The following is a 22,589-nucleotide window of genomic DNA, read 5'->3' on the forward strand; positions in this document are numbered from 1 at the left end:
ATAACAAATAATGGATCTATTTGAAGAGTTCAGATGCAGGTACTATAAGTTCCGTCTGAAATTTCTTAATAAATTAAGCAGTTTTGTGTGTAGGATGTGCAGTAGTTTTACTTTTATGGTAATCTTTTCATTGTGCTTAAACTCTATGTGTGTCACAGTCCAAGAGTGCAGGTAAACAAAATATAACAAATCCAGCTAAAACTGAGTTTTTCAACTGCCAACACAAACAAAACCAAAGACAGGAGACATGCAGACATCCCAGAATGCGACAATGAGAACTAAAAATAACCAGCTACTGTCAGGTCCATAAATATTGAGACATCGACACATTTCTAACATTTTTGGCTCTATACACCAACACAATGGAATTGAGATGAAACAAATTACTACAGTTGTAATTCCGGTGTAGAAATTAAAACATCAGTTTCCGCTTGTTTTTGGGACATTTTCCCTTCAATTTTGTCTTCAGCAAGTAAAATGCAAGCTCAATCAGATACAAGTTAGGGCATTAATTTGGCCATTGCGTAACATTCCACTTCTTTCCCTTCACAAACTCTTTGGTTGCTTTTGCAGTATGCTTTAGGTCATTGTCCATCTGCTCTGTGAAGTACCGTCCAATGAGTTTATAAGCTTTTGGCTTAATATGGACAGAAAATATTCCCCCAAACACTTCAGAATTCATACTACGGCTTTTGTCAGCAGTCACATCATCAATAAATATAAGAAAATGGGTTCCACTGGCAGCCATACATGCCCTACCTGGAGAGTGCTCTTGATCTGTCCAACTGTTTTACAGGGTTTTTTCTTTACCAAGAAAATAATTCTTCAGTCGTCGACCACAGTTGTTTTTGTGGTCTTTTGGTGTTGCTGAGCTCACTGGTGGGCTCTTTCTTTTTAAAAATGTCCCAAACAGTTGTTTTGGCCACACTTAATGTCTTTGCTATTTCTCTGATGGGTTTGTTTTGTTTTTTTCAGCCTAATGATGGCTTGCTTGACTGAGTGACAGCTCTTTGGATCTCATCTTGAAAGTTGACAGTAACAGATTTCAAATGCAAATAACACATTTGAAATGAACTCTGGACCTTTTATCTGCTCATTGTAATTGGGAAAATGAGGGAATAACACACACCTGGCCATGGAACAGCTTAGAAGCCAGTTGTCCCTTTACTTTTGGTCCCTTAACTTGTGGGAGGCACATATGCAAACTGTTGCATTTTCTACACTGTTCACCTGATTTGGATGTAAATACCATCAAATGCAAGATGACAGTTTGCAGTTTGCGTTCATTTCAAATTCATTTTGTTGGTGTACATGTTAGAATTGTGTTTGTGTCCCAATATTTATGGACCTGACAGTATATATGGGAGCAAAAAAAAAACTAAACAAGACAATAGGGAAACAAAAGGGAGTCGACAATGAAAAACAAAGGCAATGAGGGTGACTGGGGGAAACTGTCTCTCCACTTCACTGATAGTACCATGTTTATTTTTCTAGCACACATTGTTATTTTGGTGAACAATTAATCTGTGCAAGTTAAAAGTTTATTTTTGGTAATCAATCAAAGTCTGACCATTTACTCATTTGCTTCGATGATTGGAGTGGGAGTCCTTCTCTTGGATATCAGTTTGACTACTTCGGCTATATTATTACCGGTAGTTTGCTATGAGCAAATGAGGCTCAAATACTATTCAATATTTTGTATCATTTGGATGTACAACATCCTGAAACAAAAGTCTCAGCAAGTTCTGGTTCACATGGTTCACAAGTGAAATTTCTGAATGAAAGGAGGCTGTGAAAAAAATGCTCATTTCGGAAGTAAATTTTAGATGAAACTTAGAGTCGGAACTCTTCATTTGCTTACTGAAGCATCATTCAAAAGTTAATATATCGTTCAAAATGTACACACAAATAATGCATCAGGGTATGACATCTGTCTTGCGATTTGTACTGGTAGCACAATAACACAATGATCGCACAAATCATTGAAATGTTCTGGAAATATTCAGCCCTGACAAATGACTGCTACCATTTGCTTTTGTGCTGCGCATTATATGGGAGCTGTGCAAATGAAGTGTGTGGAAGTGCTTTCTATCGAGTGCATTACATTAGCTGCATACATTAGTTCATTAAAGCCGGTGCTGTGGATGCTGGAGTTATATGCTCTTGTACGTTCTGTGCATCAGTTATATAAATGAGAATGCTTCAGAATATAATGATTACGGGATGTAAACATCATGCTATATCAGACACAATCTAATGTACAAGGGCAACTGCAGTCAAAAGAGTACAAATGAGGTAATGTGAATTTGTGCCCTGTGTTCTGAGTGTAAAGATGGGGTTATGCACAACAGACTTTTATAATCTGTTAAATAGGTTGCATCACTTCGTGTTCATGTCTTTGTGTGTGCTTTTTTGAATATAGAGCTGTTTTTACAGGCATTCATCACATACACACAATCCAATCTATTGCAAGTTTGTAAAGCCAACTGGAATTTGTTTGATTAATATTTTCTGGCTTGCCCAAACTCCCCAAACATGCAGATTCCTATTAAAATGAGTGATTTAGATAGCATTACATTTCACAGAGCCACTTTAAGTATAAGGGTTGGTTACCAATCATATTTTCTAACAGTACTGGAAGCCAGCAGTACATTTTTATCTACTTGTTTACTACTTAAAGTCTAAACTAAACTTTACTATGTGTCGGCTAGTTTAAAAAGTCTTCATTGCTGCTTTTTTCTAGATAATATTCACTCAGTTCCCAATTTATATTAAGTGGCCTTAAGTAATATAAATTTACATCAAAATATTAGTACAATATACTTAATGTATACATAATGTATTGTAGAATCTGTCTGCTGCTCTTGAGGTCGGATACAGGTTGGATCAGGGACAGTTTTGGTGGTATGGGTAGGCTTAAGGATGGGCTCACAAAGTAATGGAACTATTTTAGTTTAGTGGCTCATTTGTATGAATTCATATGGGTTTAGTTTTTGTACGATTTTTAAAAGACGTGGAATTAAACTCCACCCTTAAACCCAACTGTCACTGGGGGATGAGCAAATCCTGCTAAATTGTACAAATGAAATCGTCATATGAATTTGTCTGGCAAACCAAAAAGTTACAAAAAGCCATGAGATAGCAATGGGTTAAGATAAAAAGGTAATTATAAATGGAGTTAGAGAAATTAATTACAGATGTAAATACATGTATTTATTTAAGCTTAAGTACAATGGAAAAACATGTTTACACAATAAGTACATTGTGTTTAATATAAATTTCAGTGTAATTAGTCAAGGCCACTTGGTATAAAGTGTGATCTTTACTTAATATTTAACTAATGTAAATGTGCATATGAAATAATCAGACTATCGCACTAAAGGGCTGCTTTTCCAGAATGTTGCGCATAACTTGTTCTAAAAAGACAACACAATTAAAGTTCACACAGTTAACACAAAAACATGTCAATTAAACTATGTTCACACAAGTATGAAAACATCTAATTTGTGCTTATGCTATCAGACCAGCTCATGAAAAAAAATAACTCTGTTACTTAGAAAAAAGTTGAAAAACTTTTTAAGCACAGTCACATTTATTGTGGCTTAGTGATGCTTTTACTTGAAAAAAATAAGCATTTCAGTAGGAATCCTCACAACTGCAATAGCAAAAAAATGTATCTTCACAGATTTTGCTTGAATTTGTCACTTCGACAAACAGTAACAGTTTGGTTTGGAAGTGACCTCTGTGTAAGCTGCATGCAGTAGAGCTTTGCACTGCTGCAGTAGACAATGGAACGGAACCACTGAAATGTCACTAATGTGACCAAACCTTCACCCTAGTTGCTTGGAGACATGCAGTTTAATTTTCACATGGCTTCTTTTGGAGGTATTTTCATTGGTGGAGCAAAAGTGTACAAAATAACAGACAATAGTGTTTTCTAACACTAATAGTGTTTCAAGTAACTTAATACTAGATTCTTGTTCATAGAACTGTTATAAGGGAAAAATTATATACAGTTGAAGTCAGAATTGTTAGTCCTCCTAACTTATTATGCCCCCCACATATTTCCCCCAATTTCAGTTTAACAGAAAGAAATGTTCATCACATTTCTAAACATAATAGTTTCATTCATTTTCTTGTCGGCTTAGTCCCTTTATTAATCCGGGGTCGCCACAGCGGAATGAACCGCCAACTTATCCAGCAAGTTTTTACACAGCGGATGCCCTTCCAGCCGCAACCCATCTCTGCGAAACATCCACACACACATTCACACACTACGGACAATTTAGACTACCCAATTCACCTGTACCGCATGTCTTTGGACTGTGGGGGAAACCGGAGCACCCGGAGAAAACCCATGCGAAGGCAGGGAGAACATGCAAACTCCACACAGAAACGCCAACTGAGCCGAGGTTCGAACCAGCGACCTTCTTGCTGTGAGGCGACAACACTACCTACTGCGCCACTGCCTCGCCCACATAATAGTTTTAATAACTAAATCCTAATAATTTCTGATATCTTTGCCATTATGACAGTACATAATATTTTATTAGATCTTTGTCAGGACACTTTTCAGGTTAAAGTGCCATTTACAGGCCTAACTAGGTTTATTAGGTAAGTTAGGGTAATTAGGGAGGTCATTGTATAGCAGTAATTTATTTTGTACGCAATTGAAAAAAAATGCTTAAGGATAATATTAATGACCTTACTGCTTTAATAACAAAAAAAATAAGACTTTCTTTGTACATGAGAGCTAATCATTTTGACCTTAACTGTATATCACACCATGCAAGATGGAAAATCTGTTGTTGTTGCTGTTGTTGTTGTTTCCACATTATATTTACTAATGAAAATATGCATACTGGATGGATGAATCAGAATATAGCAACATGTATGGCTGTTTTTTTCCAGAACGTAGTGCTTGACCTGTTCAACAAACCAGTACAAAAAAACATCTGTTTATACTGATGTGACTAGCTCAAAATAGTAGTCGGTATAGGGAAAAAAAAACATTTTTTGACAGTAGGTGGCACTTAGAGTAAAATAGAAACACTTAACTGAACCACCATCAGGGCTAGTCCAGTCTGGTTAGCTGGATTTTGGACACAAGGACCTGGACCATCTGTAGCTCTTCACAATTAATCAATCCATTGATCTAATTGACAGAGAATTCCAGCGAGTGTGTCACTGAGACCAGCGTTAACAAATGACAAATGGGCCGGGGTGTCATCAGATCCAATTTAAAAGATGGAGCCAAAATTAATCTCACAACGGGACTCCACAACATGTTTCTTATGAGCGGCTTTAATTCATGTGAATAAAGATATCGATTGCATGCTTCTAAAGATAGAAATAAGCAAATGCTTCTGCTTGCTCATTTTTACAAAGCACCAATTTTCTTCCTTAAATGGAGGTTTTTATAGAATTAGTTTTGTTTTAAGTTACCCACAACATGAATCCACATAGACTTTCAAAGAACAATGAAAAGCTTTGGTATAAGATGTCAGCTATATATTGTCGACTAATTAGATTTCTTTATATTTGCTGTGCCCTTGAACAGACTGCCGCGTGTGAATGTTTTTAAGTAAATCAGTCTTGTAGCATAAGACTCTTACAGGGAACATACATCAGAGCTGCTCATTTTTTGGAAGTCATCTTTTTGAGCTGTTTTTGGGAAACATCTCTTCATTGATTGTGAACAATTTTTTAGTTCTTATTATAAATTATTTGAATCTGTAATGCTGCATTCCATGTTAAATGGAGCATTTTGAGCTAATGTAACAAAACTAAAGTATTATACGTTATCATTGCAATGGATGGTTTGTGGTAAATTTTAAATCATGCATAACAACAAACCAACTACCATGTGAGTCTTGTCAACATAAATCACAGCTCTAATCTCATGTAGTTTTTTGTCCTAACCATAATATTATGTTGTCTGTACTTAATAAGTTGCCAGAAAATATTGTTAGCCTTGGATTTTTAAATAATTATTTAATTTCCTTGAGCTTTGTGAGCATGGTGGATACAGAGACATACAAATATATAATAAACAATTATGTATACACTGTAAAAAGTGTTACTTAAATAAAACTTAAAAAAATTAAGGCAACATTTTCCAATTACTTTTTGTAAGTTTAGTGAACTTCTTGTTATTTTGATTTGGTAAAAATCAATATTATTATTTTACCGTTTGCAAAAAAATCAAGTAGAGTCTACAATATAAAGCAAAATTTTTGAGTTTAACCAAAGTGTTAAAGATCAGTATATTGATCAAATAATACTTAATTAAAATAAGTAACATTTAAAATAAAAAAATAATTTATTTGATTTTAATTAAATCATTTTCTCTATTACTCTTAGTTCATACAAATTATTTTTTAATTCAACTTTAATAAGGAAAGAGAGGTATTTGTCAAATGTTTATTACTCTAACATTTGCCATACACAAACAACTGGGTGCACTTATTATCAATTTATAATCAAAAGTTTCTATAATCAATTTTATTGTTAATGTTGTAAACATTAACATTAAAAATTACAGAAACTTCTAACCTCATCTTTAAGCGCAGCATAGAAGACCTTTAAATGCAATCTGTACACTAACAATAAAATACAGTGAATCTTGATCTGAGCAATTTACATAAACAGACTAGCTTAAGTGCACAGTACAGTACATTTTCATATGTACTACAACATTGAAATAAAAAAAATAAAGTGCCTCTGATCTCAGCATTTGACATAACAAAACAAACTTTGCCCCATATATACAAAAGCAAATCAAATGCCCATATTTGCTGCAGACTTATCCAGAAACTGAAGAAGTCGGTGCGTGACTACCACATTGTTCCAAGTCAAACTGTCCATTGAACAAAAGTGATGAAGCAAAGAAACAGAACCTCTGAGCGGCAACTAATTAACTAACTCAGAAGTTTTTATGTCATGAATCAGGAGGAAGACTTTGGACGCTGTGTGTCAAGTCCCACAAAATGTCTTTGAAACACCTGAAATGTTTTGCTGAGTTGTGGTGAAAACTGCAAGTTCATAGCCCTGGCGTGGTTTCCAAGACGAGTAAGCACAGGGATGCCCTCAATGATGATGCCCACCACATCTGGAACACGGCAGACATATATCTGCATATTGCGCATTTTCAAGTCTTCATAGACACTGCTCTCTGTTTTTCCCTGTATGAGAATAAACAGAACAATAAGTGGCAAAACTGAAAAAGCCATTCTGACAGTTATATTGTCAGATGATTATGATTTTTGCATAATGTAAAACAAGGATTTTACTTTTGTGAAACTGCAGTTAACAATGACATTATTTTTTAAATCAAGTCTACAAGCAACTAAAAGTCCAAAAGGTTAACTTGGGACCCTGGTTCCTGCATATTCATTTAGGTGTTTGTAGGCGTGTTTCGAATGTTTGACAGAGCTCCATCTTTGTACTATAATTCAGTCAGACATAAGATTGATATCTGAGGAATGTGTGCCTTTCCCAAAAAAGTCAAACTATGCTTTTTAAACAATACTTACATAGTAGTCAGAGATCAGCTTTTGCCCACTCTCTCCCATGTATTCGATGAGGCATCTCAGAGCCACGTCTCTCTTCCTCACCACAGATGTACTTGAATCCTATAGTTGGTAAGTGAATAATGAAAAAACGGAATATTGCAGGCAATATAACTACAAACGTAAAATGTCATTATCAGTGTGGTTCTGTACAACCTATTCAACAGAGTTCAACTCTATCTATCTATCTATCTATATATATATATATATATATATATATATATATATATACACACATACATACATATATACACACACACACACAGACACGCACATATATATATATACACAAATAACACAAATAACACATATACATATATATATATATATATATATATATATATATATATATATATACACATATATATACACATATATATATATATATATATATATATATATATATATATATATATACACACATATATATACACATATATATATATATATATATATATATATATATATATACACATATATATACACATATATATATATATATATATATATATATATATATATATATATATATACACATATATATACACATATATATATATATATATATATATATATATATATATATATATATATTTATACACATACGCACATACAACACACACACACACGCTTTTTTTATATTTACCCTTAAAATTAATGACTTTGTTTTGCACTATTTACCTATTAGGCAAGATGAGTAAATAAAGTACTTATTGCATAAACATGCATCAGCCACATTGTTACCATGTTTGCCTTACCTGTATCAGTTCCAATAACTCCAATTGATGTTTTCACCAGTCGCTGCACCCTTCGCACTAAACAGGTCAAGAAGTTTTGGAGTGTATTTGTCCAGCTGGGACATAAAAACCGATTCTTGTGGAACACCAGTACACCTTTGGAATTCTTCATTTATCTGTAATACATCAATTGTTTGTCTGTTATTTGGAACCAAATGTGTAAAGAATTGACAACCTTTTATTCCTATGTAATGAAATCCTCCAAAAAACATGTGAGGTAAAATTTTCAGTATGTGTTCAGCAAAAAGTGTGTCTAGCATCACATAAACATCTTTGTTCACCATTATTTGCCAAGCAGCATGTCATTGATAAATCATTTACCTGGGCAGGCCATCTTTCTTTAATTTTTGCACATCTGGGCTCTGGACAACCATTTCCCATCTCCCCCAGCTACAGTATATGTCCTAGCCATCATGTCATTTATGCTTCTGACATCTCTCTAAAAAAGCAACACAAATTAAAAGAAGAGTTTAGGTAAACATCAGGATCATTGATAATATTGCAATGCAAATAAACATTTAATCTTTTAAATTGAACAAATGATTTAAGGCAAATTAAAATATTTCAAACAAATTATCAAAAGATAAAGTTAAACCTTTAACAATTTTTATGATACATTGCAGAGATAGGTGGTAAAAATATAATGTCCTCATCTTTTTCAATCAAGCAGGAAATACATTTGTGACTACAAACTTAGCCGTTAACTTATAACTGACACATGTACGAGTAAGATAGCCCATGCTAGTGGTGTTCTGCTAGCTAATTCGGAAAGAGGCATAACATTTAAGACGAATGATTTGAGACAGAATAATTCACATTCACCAATGCTATACTAGACAAACAAAATGACAATGTTTTTTTTGTAAAAGTACACAAAACAAAGTAGAAACATAATCTGGCAATATATCTAACATATTTCGATCCTACGTTTGCGATAGTTGTTTTAAGATTAATGTTAAATTCCGTACTTTCGGTAAGGCCGCATGGCGCTTGCAAAACTGACAAACTTAACCGTTACTGTCATGAAAGGCGACTTGTTTACATTTTACAGTGCAATAAATGCGTGCTCAGTCGGCTAAAACCTAACTTTATGCAATGTAAATAGTTACTTACATGTGTTGCACGTTGTATAAAGCCCTCAAAAACTCCAGTCCGGTCCGGTACAGGTATGAGCAACGGTGTCGTTGCTCTGCATGCGTGCTGCGTCATGTGGGCGGGTCGTGAAGTTTTACTTTGGATATAAACACTTAAATAGAGTTTTGTAGAAGCAATTTATTTTGAAGGTCAGTAAAACACAATTTTTTGATGGGTAATAATAAGTTACAAAAACAATCGCAATTTTTACTTATGTAAAGCTTAAATTAATTCAAAATGGAAAGGCAATCAATTTATTGGAAGAAATATACTTTTTAAAATTAATTCCTATGGACAACACCCTTGAAGAACTTTTTACAGTGTGCTTTATTAAAGTTCACTCTTCATCCGCGGAATAATAGTCCTCCTGACCGGATGAGCAGTGCAGGTGTGGCGGTAGCCCCTGCTCCTCCTCCAGATGCTCCAGCGCACGGATCTCCTCCAGTACGTCTGCCGGTAAGCTGATCTCCAGCGGCCGCTCCATCAGCAGCAGTTTCCGGCAGTAGTGTCTCTCGGTGCGGTCTACGGGCTTCGGAGGGAAAAGCTCGGTGCTCAGCAGGGCTTTGATCGGCCGGTCCCGGAGGTTTATCCGCAACACGCGGTGCGGTCTCCCGGGCACCCGCGGAGGCCGAAAGTCCCACCAGTTCTGCTCGGTTTCCCGCAGGAAGTGCTGCAGGTTCCGCAGCTTCAGCAGGCTCCGGGGCCCGCGGGTGGGGAAGCGCAGCTCGTGCTCGAGCTCGAAGTCTTCTATCCAGTCCCAGTGCTTGGGTCTGGTCCTCCGTTTGACTTGTCGGCGGAAGGCCTGCAGCTGCTGGTATTTGCTGTGGATGTAGGAGCAGCACTCGTTTATCTGGGCCGCGATGGACCTCGCAGTTCTCGCAATCGTCTTCGCCATCGCGCGCTGGGAAACAGTGTAATCAGCAGTAAAGTGGAATGTAAGTTTGATAATCCGACAGAGAAATGACGGTTTAAAAGAACCCGCGCGTGTTCCGAGAGTGACGTCAGAGCCAGCAGCACGCGCATTCCAAAAATGACGTCAATCCCAGCAGCCAGCAGTTGTTGTTACAAGTGATTATTTTCTGTACTTGATGATTTGGGGAACTTACTGTGTTATGAACGCTTTATGACTGTTCGTGACTTTCCTACTCACTTCAGAGATTATAATACTGTTCGTAGAGATATCCCCACTGGTGTAATGCATCTGGGCAATAGTCATATACAATACATTAAAATAATAAACATAATCATTTATGCATCACGGTGGCACAGTGGGTAGCACAATCACCTCACAGCAAGAAGGTCACTGATTCAAGTCCCGGCTGGGTCACAGTCCAATCACATGCGCTTTAGGGGAATTGATCAACTAAACTGGCCGTAGTGTACGAGTGTGTGTGTGTAAATGAGAATGTATGCATGTTTCCCAGTAATGGGTTGCAGCTGGAAGGGCATGCACTGAGTAAAACATTCTGGATAAGTTGGCGGTTCATTCCACTGTGGCGACCCCTGATTAATAAAGGGAATAAATCGAAAAGGAAATGAATGAATGAACAGATCCATTTAATTCCTCAGCAAAGTCATCGTATTGTTCTGTGAGGCAGATTCTGTTGGGTTGCATTAGTTAATAATGTAGACTGGAGAAAAGCTTGGTTGTTGCCTTATAAATACTTTCTTCCTAATAAAAATAAAGGCATTTTAAAATACTGCAATAAAAATCTAATTTATTTACAAATATGTTGATATTCCGAGTCGTTCCCCAGTTTGTGGTAAGGATGATGAAACTGTAAAACTTTTATTTTGTATGTGTGAATGTGTGAAGTTTTGGTTTGACTTGCATTATTATTTAAACACTCCTCCTATCTTTAAGTTTAAAATAAATTATTTATTATTACATAGATTTTGCACATGAATCTGAAGACTTTATATTTATCTTTTTTATTTTGTTAGGAATTTTTGTTTTCCACATTTGTCAATTTAAAACCAAACTTGAACGAATCATTATAAAACTGGTATCATTCTAAGTCGATCTCTCTCTTTTGCATTTTTTATTGTTGTACCTATGCCAAAGTAATCTCATAGCGATTGCTTTGCTTTGGCTTTTTTAGGGGTACATTTTTTTCCAGAGAATAACTGCACTGTAAACGATTTCTGTTGTTTTCACGGTATTATACTGCATTTCTCAACAGTTGTTTACTGTATAAGCTGTGCACAGTGTGTTACTGTATATATTGCTGTTTTCACAGCATGATAATGTATTCTCAACATTTCCATACTGTGAACATGATTAACAGTATGCTACTGCAGATTTTACAATGAATTTTGGGAAAAAATCAGTTACTGTGCATCTAAATACAGTACTGCAAATGACCATGAAAAACTCTACACACACTTTATATTATTATTATTATGTTTATTTTATATTTTGACAGTATTTTGTGAAGAAAAATAAAATGACCAGTTTCTTCAGACTGTTCAGTGCATAAAACTGTCCCCTGGTTTTCCATATTTGGGTGTACTGCACCTTAATTTTATAAGGTTAACATGAAAATATTAAATCATTTTTAATCAACATAACTTTGTGCTTAACCAAAACTTAAACTGGAACAAAAGTAATTGATTCATGAAACCAAAGTCAGCTTAAATGTCATAATGACCAGCCTGCTTTAGACTGATTCATGAGGTTAGGGCACCCGTCATCACCATGGAGGTCACATCTCCGCATTTTCAAAACAATATTTTCAAATACGCACCATCTCTATAAATAAACCACAGACTTGAGTTTAAAACAACTACATTCCCGCATGAAAAACGGTTAAAACTAAATTTCATAACACATTCATTATAGAGCCATCTAAGACCGGGGCAAGTCTCACATGTCTAACCGATTATAACCTCGTTTCGCCGGATACATGAGTGATGATGGACACCCTGGAGGTCAGAATCTCCGCTATCGGCAAAGCACGCTTAAAATTTACACATGATATCTATAAATAAACCACAGATTTGAGTTTGTAAGAACTACATTCTCGCATGAAACACTGTTAAAATTTCATTTCGTGACATATTAAACGCAATATTTATAATATTAGCTGGGCTTTCTCATCCGCCATTACCATTTGCTTGTTGATGTGAAAGGAATTCTGGGAGAAAAAAATATGAATTCTCAAAACACTTCAAACGAACTTTATTCTTATTGTCAAGGTCAGATATATGTAATAATTTCGCTGGTAAAGTGAATAAAAAACAATGTTACTATATTGTAATCAATATCACGTTTGCACTGGTTCGGTTCAGCACTCGAGCGACTCTGAATCGTATTGAACCGAATTGAACCGTTTGCTCGGGAATTATTTGATCACACGTATTCACAAGCACATTCAGCAATATACAATTAGTGTATAATTAGTGTATAAATGCTTGTGGCCAAGCAGTATAACGAAATAGTAATGAATCATATACAAAAAGGAATCTGTTTTAGGCGGATTCGATTCTTTACTGTTCACTAAGGAGCCGATTCATAGAACCGAACGGACACGACTCGACATGCAGGCAACGGCTCTCCTAATTTGAAATTCACCTGTCGTCTTTCATCCAGCGAATTCATCCTCGGTAAGTGTTTTAAAGTCAAATTCTGTCCGTTAAAGGATTGTTTTATTAGTATTTCTGTGTATTGTGTGTGTAATTTAAAAGAATTAACCAAGTGACATTAGTTGTAGGTTCTTATGTTATGTCACGCTATCCGTTAACAAATGGTATTTTAAACAAGAAATAACAGACGCCAGGCGGTCATTGTAGTGTTTGCGAGGTATTAGATACAGTGAGTTTATCTTGAGTGAGTTTTTGACCATACGCTAAGTTACCTGAAAAACATAACTTCAACTTATTATAACTGCATTAATGAATTCTCTATTTCAGCACAACACTGAGATGAAGGCGAAGTCACCATGAAAAGTTAAACGTTTACCGTTAAGGTAAGCTCTGGTCTTCACATAGTCATTATGACTAAGCTATCATTACGGTAAAATTTTTCAACTGTAAGTTAGTTATTTAAACTAAACTCATAATGAAATGAGTCTTAACTGTTTTATTAAATGGAGCTGAAAATTAAATGCAGTTGAATTATTTTAAGCTAACGTTAATATTAACAAAATACATATTAATTGTCTATTTCTCAATAATGTTAATGAGCTTGATGTATAGTGTGTCATTAATTGTACATTTAATTTTTGGTGTTCAGGTGTACCTGAGGTGAGTGTACGTTCTGAGTACACAGATATAAGCCAAAGTCATATCCATCCTAATCTAAGAGAAATTGATGGGGCCAGGGAATGATTTGTGTACAAATGTATTTTAACCCCAAACAGATTGGTATCGTTGTACCATAGATTTAGATTAATTAATGTTAAGTCTTATTTTACTCTTATTATATTTATCTGTTTTTCAGCTACAGTAATTGATGTTGAAAAACTGATGCTACCAATCACTCCTCACTTGATTATTCAAGGTAATGTCGATGTCTTCCTCATTTTGATTAGATTTTGAAATGTCAAGTTGTTCACAGATTTGTTGTGAGGAGTTTCATGTACAACCTCTTTTTCTTCTTCCAGCAGTTCCTAAGAAAACTTTAAGAAAAAAAAAACATCTGTTGTTAAAACAGCCACGGCTATGCTATTTGCCTACCAAGTGCTGAGTAAATATTAGACAAACAATTTTTTCTATAACTGTTGTCTTTGTGTTTATTAGCAATTTTACTGGGCATATGGGTTTTTTTTTTTTTTCAAACAGCCTGGAAACTGTAAGTTTAGTTCAATATGTTATTTTATGCTATTCATTTTTGTCTTAACATGGATTGCATGTTGAAGCTATCGTTTTATAGTGGGAAAATGTAAAAGAGAATCACTGAATACAATGGCATAATGATTCTGCTTGTTCAAAGAAGGTACTTGATTTAGTTTTCCTCAAGCGACACATCAGTTTTTATGACTATTGCTTGACACTTGAATTAAAGGGACAGTTCACCCCAAAATGAAAATAATAGCATCTTTGGCATCCTCCACTTGTTTCAAAATAGTTATATATTTAATTTGTTCCGTTGAACACAAACTCGTATTTTTTAAAGAAATTTGGTTCAAATATGGATGTCAATAGTTACTGGTTACTAACATTCTTAAAAAATATCTGCTTCAGTGTTTAACAGAAATTCAAACTAGTTTAAAACACGTGGAGTAAATAGTGGCAAAATAGTAAACTATTCCTTTAAATATTTTATTCTGAGACTTATTTATATGTGTCTTGTCTTTTGTCATATTGTCCTTCTAGCCCAGATTGTGATGGACCTGGAATGTGACACCAGTTACTCTTAAGACAAGAACCGAATAAAGCACAGATGTGGAGGGATTTGCAGCCAAACTAACTGGAGGGAAGGAACCTTTAGGTAAAAGCACCTGCTTTATTTAGATCTGAAGTATTTTATTTTACATAGAGATTTATTGTTTTAATTCTAATTTAAAGCAAACAAGGTTGAGCACCCCTGGTCTAAAAGCTCAAAAATGCTGTTTCCGTGATAAGGTTAAATGTAGTTTAGAAATAGATTCATTAGGATCAATGCTTAAAGTAAACATTTTCTTCTCTCTGTAGACCAAACATGTTTACTATCCCTCACATTTTAATAAATTGTTTCTGTTTTTGTTTCTTACAGTGTGGGTGAACATACTACCTGGATGTCCAACAAAGGCTGCACAAGAGCTCATTTGATAGCACACATTCTGTCCTGTCTACATCTCTGATGACCTGGAAGTGCTTCGACATCAGTGAGTAATACATCTTTATATTGTCATGCATACAGGATTTCTGTAAGCTTAGCTTTAATGTTAGTTTGTAATCAGCAGTGACTGTTTTAAAAAATTAAGTATTTAAATTATTCTCAACGTTTTACTGATGCTGTGCACAGTAACGTTATGATGATTTAGTTTGAGGAAATGTCACTAGAGGGTTTGTATAAAAAATAAATAAATAAATAAATTGTATGAAATGACTCGATAAAATGTTTATTTGTCTCGCTGACATGCCATCACTGCTGCATATTAAAATACAGTAATACGAATTGACCGCAGAATATTACCACAAACATTTCATGAAGTAGGCTAGACTGCTCTTTAGTTCTCTACTCAACTTTAACACATTTCCTCGTGTCGCTGAGCCTCTCTGCAGATTTTGCCAAAAATGAATGCTTAGTGATTACTTTGTTTTATGCAAACCAAATATCAGTAACTCATCATTAGCATTATTTTAAAAAATCACCCACGGCTTTCATGTTCTTTAACGCAATCTTATCTGTAAGTTAGAAGTGGATTTATACATGTTAAAAGCCTAAAAGTATTTAATTAACATTAGTCACATTAAATTAGATTATTTTTATTTATTTAATTTTAAATATGTAGCCTCTTAAAGTGAGAATGAACTGTGTTTACCCCTCTTAAATTCGCGGTAGCACTAGTAGTGTGATCATGGAATCAGATATTCGAGCTATACAGAGTCGGACATTAAGTTAAGATGAGACTTTATTTTTTACACACCTGTGTGGACACCTGAATAGCAATCTTCAAGAACAATGCCCGCTGATCTTTTCCCCATTAACGTTAGTGTAATTGTGAATTGACAACAAACTGTATTTCACCAACAAAAACAATAAAAAAAACTGTTATATATATTATAACTGATATATATATATATATATATATATATATATATATATATATATATATATATATATATATATATATATATATATATATATATATATATATATGTATAAAAAACAACAAAGTAGTGTTTCGTTTCTGAATGAATTAAATGGTTTGAGGGATGATTAGTTTTTACTTCAGTGATTGATTTTGCCTGTCATTTTTGCAGGATCATCATCATGCTGCTGCCCTTTTTCACTGTCCCTTTCCACATCATTTGGCCTTCATCATTTCCTGTCTTGTAGCAGTATTTTCACCTGTTTTTAAAATTGTAATAATTTTTGATGCATTAATTGTTGACTGGTTTTAATGATCAATTGTTTATTAGTGTTCTGTTGCTTTGTTATATTGAATTATTGCTACTGTTTTAGCATGGTTTACACAATAAACCTTTATTGTGAAGTTAAAGTTTCAGTTTCTTTATTTTTCTTGTATTTCTTGAACAGTTAAAATAACACTTGTGCGATTTTTGAACATTTTTACCCATTATAAAGTAGCACTATTAAATAAAATAAAATAACATTTAATAACTGTAAAATACTATACAGTAATAATAAAAGTAACGTTAAAATACCGTAGTTCTTCATGGTAAAAATGTACAATAAAATACTGTTTTCAGTTTTGCAGTATGTGTATCACTACTGTAATTGGTGTTACAGTAAAAATCAACAACAGTAAAATGATGTATTACATCTTACAGTAAATGTAATACTAATGTAATTAGTATTACAGTAATGTTACCGTTTTATGAAATACAGCAGCTACTGGATAATTGTTGCCAGTAACTTACTGTTGATTTAACAAGAAATCGTTTACAGTGTGGGAGATCTCTGTAGACTGATGGCATTTCATGCCCTTCAGTCTTATAAGCATGACGTTTGTGAGAAAAATCACCTGTTTTGTCATCATGTAGACACTATAACACTTTACATAATGCGGGAAAATCATTCAAATACTAGCTCTAAAGTAATGTTTGTGAACTGGCAATGGTTTCTGCTGTTCTGACATCAGCTGCAGATGTGAATGAACGGCAGATGAAAGTAGTTCCTCATATAAAAAGGGTTATTGAGACTCTTCGTGTTTGATTTTCATTTTTATAAACATGATTATTCTATCGAACTGTTGTATAAATGCATTATCCAATTAGGAGCAGTGTGATATGGCAGTGTATCGTTACTGGTGGGACACCAAGGCATGAGGCCACAATGCATGCCTCCCACCATTGCTGATATACAGCCATTTCGCACTGCTACTCATGTGTTATTGCTCATATATATCATACATATTCATTAAAAACATCATTAAAGATGTTTATTTTTGCTTTGTTGTGTGATCAGCATTACTATTAATGGCAGACGTTTACTGTTTTTATCTAAAAAAAACTGTTATAGACAGATTGTTAAAGAATTATATTGAATGCAAATAGGGTCAATTTGACTTACAACATAAAATCATAATATGAATATAGATAATAATATTAATGCATAGCATAACACATGAAACTAAAAAAACTCACCACCTAAAGTTTTCCTGTGGCATCAGGTTTGCTAAAACTGCTTACTTATGCAGGTTTTTTTTTAACTGACTGGATTTAAAACTACTTTTCCAATAGTTTTTTTTATTATTATTATTTTTTTATTGGCACTTCTGGAACTTTGAAAGCTCGTGCAGTTCTTCTACAACTCCACCAAACCAGTTTATTAACAATGCCTAATAGGTTATGCATGAATGAGCCCAGAACGAATATTGCCTTATTCCCACAGAACAAAAGTAATTAAATGTGAAAAGTGGCAGATGATGTCACAACACCCTCATAAATTATTCAGCACTGTAAATGAGTACAATAAACTAATGAATGTTTTGGAAAATGCCGTAAGATTCGTAGGCGGCTCTGTATTGTGTTTTGAAGTGCATCTGCGGTTCAGTTAATATCCTCCAGACTTGTGCAACTATAAAACTGGCACAGATAAAATATATGCAGGTTTTGAGACGGGCCGCTCTGAAGCTGAGCTATGTGAGGGGGATACAGCCCTATTCCTTGTGACTGCTTGCATAAATCTCTTGTATCCATTAAGAAGCGGTCAGTGATGCAGTGCAAAACACACGTCCCTACATGTCCGCCCACACTGTACCTCTGACAACACTAAAACAAATCCATCACGTGGAGGCGATGCTGAGGAACAAATCCCACCCATTTAAAGGACATTAAAACCTAGATGGGTCAATGCAAGGTGAACTACAGAAGCAAATCTTAAAGGGGACACATCATGAAAATCTGATTTCTTTCACATTTAAGCATTATAATGGTTTCAGTTTTTTAAGAGTTCACACTTAGCTTATGATTGATAAATAAAGCATGTTTGGCATGCTGTCCCAAAAGAGAGCCTCCTAGCTCAGAAGATCCTTGAGCCTAGGGCTCCCTCTTCTTTCATGTGGAGAGAGGGGAGTCTGAGCTCAGGTAGGTCTCGAGAGCTCCCCTGAATCCATTCATTTGTTCATTTTTCTTCAGTTTATTCTTTTGTTTATCAGGGATTTGCCATAGTGGACTGAACCGCAAACTATTCCAGCAAATGTTTTACGCAGTGGATGCTCTTCCCCCCGCAACCCAAGAAACACCCATACACTCTAACACTAATACACTACGGACTAATTTAATTTATTCAATTCACCTATAGCAAATGTCTTTGGGGGAAACCGGAGCACCCAGAGGACACCCACGCGAGCATGGGGAGAACATATACACTTGACACAGACATGCCAACTGGCTCAGCCAGGACTCCAACCAGCGACCTTCTTGCTGTGAAGCACTAGTGCAAGCCACTGAGCTGCCATGCCACCATACCCTGAATTACACTAGGAAAATGGGGGAGGGGAGGGTCGATAGGGTTGATTCTTCAAAATGAAGATGACTATAGTAAGGAAATACGGTTATTTATGTGTTTTGGATTCATCCGATTGGTAAACCATGAAATGACTAATGTAGAACCAGCCGTTGTCCATTATAAACACATGATCCTATCGAAATTAGCTTATAAATAAACCACGTATAAAGTGAAAACCTGGTAACTTTGTTTTTGTATGACATTCCACTGCATGTGAAGAAAGAGCGGCTCAGTTTTCACTTTACTAGTGATGTAGATGGAGCCCACAGAATACAACCCTGTGTGAAGCAGAGAGCTGTTGAGACTATAGGGCTTCATTCTGCTAAAACAACCGCCTGGATGTACTTTATCCTGCTTTTAACAGTACAGTACATTTTACAAGGTACTCTAATAAAGGCAAATTTGTTTAGTTTTTTGTGAGCTGAAATTTTATAGTTACATTCTGGAGACACCATGGATTTATTTACTTAAGAAAAAAGGAAAATATATCCCCCATTTATATGTTTTTTTATTTCTTTATTTATGCAAGATTTACTAATTTAATGACCATTGACATGCTTTAATGTCTGCAGCAGTTACACTTCTGTAACCCAGATAGTTGAAAGAGAGAGAGAGAGAGTCCAAGGCCTATTCCTGTCCTACAGATGGACTTGTGTGATTTGACCATCCATCAAGCTCTGATAAGACCTTTGATTATTCTCCGTCTGGAACATATGTCACGATCTGAGAGACCAGTTTAAATCCCATGATGATAGAGAGGACCATCAATCTTACATCAAATTACTGAACATCTTGTGTAGATAAACGTGTGGGCACTTTATAAAAAAGAAATGAATTTAACACCAACAGTGTCTTTTTACTTTTCACTTTCACTGTTGCTTCTCCAATGTAATCAAATACATACTTTTATATTTAAAAATATACTTTTGATTTAACATAATTAAGTTTTAAAAAAGTATTATAAAAATTATATAATTATATATATATATATATATGTTTGATTTTGTTTTTATATACACAATTATGCTGTCAAACTGTTGTATAGACGCAATATCACACTCGTAGCAGTGCGATATGGCTGTATATAGGCACTGTCTCGTGCCAACGCACGCCTCCCACCAGTGCCGATATACAGCCATATCGCACTGCTACTCGTGTGATATTGCTCATATATATATATATATATATATATATATATATATATATATATATATATATATATATATATATATATATATATATATATATATATATATATATATATAAGCCCAAACGTTTTCTTATTAAACTCCAAAAAACTAACTTGATTGAGGGCCATGGGCTGAAGGTAAATATATCAAGCTGTATTACAAAGTTTCCATTAATAACTTCCTCATTTATTTAAAAATAAATAGAAAACATTACTTTAAGCATAATAACTAATCCATTAAACATTTTTTTATATTTTGTAATGAACTTATTATAAAAACAGGAATTCCATTTATAACATGAAGTTTAATGCTAAATACACTAGTCAAGTTGCACCTGCCTTTACTTTGATTTGTTCACTGAAGAGTTCAGAATTGTGCTCAATACTCTAAGCAGCAGTGTGTTCATAAAAAAAATGAATTCATTTACAACATTTAGGTTTAAATTAATTTTTTTTGTTTGTTTGTTTTTTTGTAGCTTAAAAGTAAAAGACTAACAAATATAAGGTTACATTTTAATTAGAAATGAAAATGTGTATTAAAACCGTTAACCCCAACCCTCCCCAAATTTCTTCCTCTCTTCTCAAAAGAGATGGTATGCCAAATCAATGGTTACAATAGGCCAACTTTAGCTCACGGGCCCTAGTTAAGGCATCTCTGTTTTACAGATACGGTTATGTTTAGTTTTTGTTTTGCTTCCGTGTTTCTGGTTTCTGTGTTTTCTTTTCGTTTATCTTTTTTCAGCTGCCTTAGTTACTAATTAGGTTCACCTGTTCCTTATTTAGTTACCTTGGTTTGCCCCTAGTTTTTTTTCTCTCTTTCTGTTGGGTCAATGCCTGTTCTGGTTTATTCTTCTTTGTGTTTGTCTTTGATTATTGAAGACTTTTGGTTATTTTTTTCTACTTGCACACCCCACACCCATGATACCCATAGGTTTGAAACCATAAAATAAAGGTAAACTGTCAGCAGTTTTCTTTCAGTCAGCAGTTGAATCACCACCCCACAATTAGAAGATGTTTGATTAATTCAATCTGCTAATGACTCATGCCATGTCATCGGAAATGTATGTCATCACTCTGCAGCTAGTCTCTTTGGTTTCATGCATGGCACGCTGCTTATTTTTGCACTTATTTTCAACCTCCATTACGCTTGCTGCGAGGAACATAATTTATTATAATTTACACGTCTTAATTACTGTTATTTGGGCCACATTGGGGGCAGGAAGCGAGAGAGATTCCTCTCATCTGGAAACAAGGCTAAAGCTGGATTTCCGGCCAGTCATACCTTCAGACGATGTTGTATCATGGCGACAGGGATGCCAATCGGCTAATGAAAATTAAACAAATGACCCGTCCATCGCTCCATCTCCAAACAGCCCAGCAGGTGCACCTCATAAACTCTTCAGCTGCATTTCATTACTTACCATGACTAAACATTATGTAAATGGCGAATATGCTCCGAAAACAATCGAGGCCTGTCGTCTCATGTGTGGATAAAAGGAAGCCAATTTCAGAGCGTTTTGGTTGCATCCTCTCCCTACAAATGAGTCCCTTTGTTTTGCACATCATTTCGCAGAAATGAAAGTTATAATACTGTAAGCAACGCCGCGAGGCGAGAGACACACTGCTGATGCACTTTAATTAGTGATGGCTTCTCCTTGATTTATCACCAAACCATGATGAATTTCTTCTCTCCCTCTGCGCTATCTCTTGCCCCAAATGCCAGCTCATTGTGTTTCATCTCCAGGGCTAAAATTGAGCTTGTACCATATGACCCTTCCTGTAAGACGAATGTGAAAGCAGCTTTTTATTGTGTGCTTTGTAAAACCGAATGCAGAAGAAAGCTCTTTTTTTAGTCACTGAACTATCGGCATAGCAATGTAGTGTTAATTCAGATCACTCTGTGAATCCTTTTGGCAGATGGAGATTGATGTAATTGCTTTTCACTTAAGGTGATGATAATCTACGAGCAGCAGATTTAGGGTCATCTACAGGTCAGTGGTCTAGTTGAAGGGTAATATTCTGTAAAATAATCAGAGATGGGCTGGTTCAGTAGACGATGCCATCATCCATCGCAAGGGTCAGACGGAATCTGCGGACGTTTTTTGCTATTTCTGCGGAGAATTCTGGTAAAAATCTGAAAATTTCTCCGGAATTATTTTGGGAGTATCCAGTGGAGTATTATAACTTACACCTTGATATATTAAATAAAAAGTAATAAATTACTGAATAAAAACTGAATGAATTCAGATTTACACATTTACTCAAGTAAATAAACA

General features: G+C 35.0%; 1 protein-coding gene and 3 long non-coding RNA genes across 7 annotated transcripts in view; 2 read left to right on the plus strand and 2 right to left on the minus strand.

The window, feature by feature from the left end:
• The window catches only part of si:dkey-20j1.2, an 82,829-nt gene that overhangs the window by 39,394 nt on the left and 20,846 nt on the right, over positions 1–22,589 (plus strand). The gene's annotated exons all lie outside the window — the stretch shown is intronic.
• Positions 1–22,589, minus strand: part of gsg1l (gsg1-like) — a 74,848-nt gene that overhangs the window by 12,515 nt on the left and 39,744 nt on the right. The window lies entirely within an intron of this gene.
• LOC137490606 (uncharacterized) lies at positions 6,412–9,567 on the minus strand. Its single transcript, XR_012401013.1, has 5 exons — positions 9,482–9,567; positions 8,690–8,807; positions 8,330–8,484; positions 7,536–7,634; positions 6,412–7,184 (listed from the first exon to the last, which is right to left on the minus strand). It is a non-coding gene; the product is annotated as an uncharacterized lncRNA (long non-coding RNA).
• On the plus strand, positions 13,012–16,640 carry si:ch211-286e11.3. 3 transcript variants are annotated; one of them, XR_012401007.1, is made up of 7 exons: positions 13,012–13,108; positions 13,415–13,470; positions 13,944–14,003; positions 14,107–14,189; positions 14,819–14,933; positions 15,198–15,309; positions 16,412–16,640. It is a non-coding gene; the product is annotated as a si:ch211-286e11.3 (long non-coding RNA). The 3 variants fall into 3 exon arrangements; XR_011010381.2 differs by lacking the exon at positions 14,107–14,189; XR_012401006.1 differs by lacking the exons at positions 13,012–13,108; positions 14,107–14,189 and adding an exon at positions 13,262–13,316.

The sequence above is a fragment of the Danio rerio genome, chromosome 3 (genome assembly GCF_049306965.1).
Source record: "Danio rerio strain Tuebingen ecotype United States chromosome 3, GRCz12tu, whole genome shotgun sequence".
NCBI classification, from domain to species: Eukaryota; Metazoa; Chordata; class Actinopteri; order Cypriniformes; family Danionidae; genus Danio; species Danio rerio.